We start from the raw sequence: 3,023 nt of genomic DNA on the forward strand, positions 1-3,023 counted from the left end.
TTTCCAGTTAAGGAAATCAGCAGGGGAGAATGGTTGGTAGTAGAAAACTGATCACCCCTCTTGTAGGGTCCTGTCAGGGCCTATTCTCTAGGGAGTCATAGTCTCCTGCAGTGGCATCTGCATTGCTGTTGGAGGCCTTGGGCCTTGAGCCATGTACCTAAGGTGTCTCCCTATTGGTTCAGGTGTTCCATGTTGGGGCAGATTGGCTGCTGGCAGAAGTGAGACCAACTGGGGTGAACTATCAGGCAGGCGAGGTTTCCCTCTCTTGGATTGATGGGGCTCTGGGGGCATATGGTGGTAGAATTGGAAAGACTCTGGAATTTTCACAGAGGATAGGAGGTGGTTTTTTTCTGCTGTGAGGTCATCTTCTTGGTCTGTGCTGCTAAGACTCTACATTGTCCCTTACTATTAACATAGAATCAGACCCAAGGAGGCTTGATTTGGGCTATTTCCAGCCACTGATTGACATATGAGAATTGATTTGGGTGGCCGGGATCTCCACTGACTACTTTATAAACAGGTCAGACTGTGGGGACATCTAGGGTGTCCTCAGGAGGCCAACCTACACAGAATGAACATAGGCCATTCTAATTCACAGAAGGTACATAATTACCCAAGGGTAAATTTGACCCCATTGTCATGTGGAAATATCTTTTAAAAATTCTTAATTTATACTCCAAAACAGTTAGTTTTGAGGAATTTCCCCCTATCCTGGTATCCTAGACAGATCCCTCCCATGTACAGTATTGCAGGACGAACATGAGGGAAGAGGTTGCTTCATGCTCCTGGCTGCTCCTCTCGCGGGACTTACATAACTCTCAGCATTGGCAGGTCAGTATAAACTCCTGATTCAGATTGGCATCTGCAGACCTGATTCTGCCTTAAGAGCTGTATGAAGTCATCACAAAATCCCAGGGCAGGACCCACTCAGGCTCCATAGCCAAAACCATGGAGCAAGGGCAAATCACACATTCAGACAGATTGCAAACTTTAACCCAGAATTTCCCTGTTCTAAGCTGCAACTATGTTGCCCAGGAAGTGATCAAGTTTCCCTTCTACCTGTAGGGTGGGCCTGAACTCAGTCCTCGGGTCCTGGGGACACTTAGCCCATTTGATGTCTCATTCTGGCAGAATTTTCTGATTGCTCCTGGAATCCGTTTGAGTGCAGTAGTGGCTGACTATTGTCCTGCCCAGCGAGGGTTGGGGTCCAGTGAAACCACCAGCGGCTGCCTTCCTTTCCCTCACAGGAGCCCACATGAGTGGACTCTCCACTGGTTTCTGACCATGGTGGCTCAAAAGGCCATTGCAGCTGTCGACCTCCTGTCCAATGCACCAAAAATGTTACAGCAAATATTTGGTGTGCAGGAAGAGACCAGCGACACACACTTGGGAATCAGGAAAGACTGTTTATTTTGCACTGGTGCTGGCCCAGTGTATCACCTCCAAAGGCTGAACCCGTGGCCCTAGTGTCAGTCTCTTTTTATGGGTGGGAATATGGGGGTTTAAGGAAAAAAAGAAAGGGCAGGGCACTTTTTGGTTGTACTGCGCTGGCATTTGGCAGATGCAAGAGGCAAGCAAGATTATAGAAGCCAAAAGCATGCGTGGGGATTATCTGGCCTCAGACATTTAGCTGGCCCCTAATACTTGCTTTAACCAGCTTCCCCTCTTTCTTTTGTCCTACATTTTCCTTATATGAACCTGGAAGTATGTTCAGCAGTTTGGAAACCAGTACAGTGTTTGAGATATTAGTGTACTGCCTTCTCATTGTTGACCTCCCTGAAGAAAATCCCTTTCTGGTTTTGCCACCACAGATGTCTCTCTGAGTAACTGACATGAAGGGAGACCCACAAGACCACCTGTCTCTGGGGTCCCAAACAGACCAGGTCTGGCCACTCACCACTGACAAAACCAAAGGCAGAGGTGATGAAACAAGAAAAGAAGGTATTTCAAGGAGGCCAACACTGGGAAGATAGCTGACTGATGGCTCAAAGACCATCTTCAATGTGCTAGAAACACTTTCAGGTTTATATAAGGGAAACGGGGGCGGGGGGCAGGGGAGGATGGGCAAAAGTGAGTGGGTGCCTGCAGGTAGGCAATAAAGTTTAAGTCATTGTCTTGGAGTCCATCACAGGTGGGGTCTTTCTGACTCAGGGTACTCCTTGTGGCTGGAGGGGGTAGCTCCCGTTCCCCTGAGAGTCTTTTTCCTGAGCCACGAGACACATGATGGAAAGCACCCAATGAGAAAGTTTGATATCAAAATTGTGTTAGTGGAAGTCCTCTTTCTTGCCTTTAACTTGGTCGGCCACGAGTGGCAACTGGGTCTTTCTGGGGCCCCTGGAGCCAAATGCTCCTGCACCCTTGTGTCCCACTTAGAAAGTAATTACCTAAAACAATCTAATAAACATACACCTCACTTTCCATAGTTAAATGTGTGTGCGTGTGTGTGTGTGTGTGTGTGTGTGTGTGTGTGTGTGTTGAGAACACTTATGATAGTCTCTCCTAGCAAATTTCACATTTATAATACACTAGTATTGGGGCACGTGGATGGCTCAGACAGTTGAGCGTCCGACTTGGGCTCCGGTCATGATCTTGCAGTTTATGAGTTTGAGCCCCGCGTCGGGCTCTGTGCTGACAGCTCAGAGCCTGGAGCCTGCTTTGGATTCTGTGTCTCCCTCTCTCTGCCCCTTCCCCATTCATACTCTGTCTCTCTCTGTCTCTCAAAGATGAATAAATGTTAAGAAATTTTTTTTAATATATAATACACTAGTATTAAATATAGTCACCATCAGGGGTGCCTGGGGGGCTCAGTGGGTTAAGCCTCTGACTCCTGCACAGGTCATGATCTCCCAGTTTGCGAGTACAATCCCCACATTGGACTCTGTGCTGACACCTCAGAGCCTGGGGCCTGCTTCGGATTCCTTGTCTCATTCCCTCTCTGCCCCTCCCCCACTTGTGATCTGTCTGTCTCTCAAAAGTAAATAAATGTTAAAAAAAAAAAAAAAAGTAAATGTAAAAAATTAAAA

This window comes from Panthera uncia, unplaced genomic scaffold, assembly GCF_023721935.1.
Source record: "Panthera uncia isolate 11264 unplaced genomic scaffold, Puncia_PCG_1.0 HiC_scaffold_1264, whole genome shotgun sequence".
Lineage (NCBI taxonomy): Eukaryota > Metazoa > Chordata > Mammalia > Carnivora > Felidae > Panthera > Panthera uncia.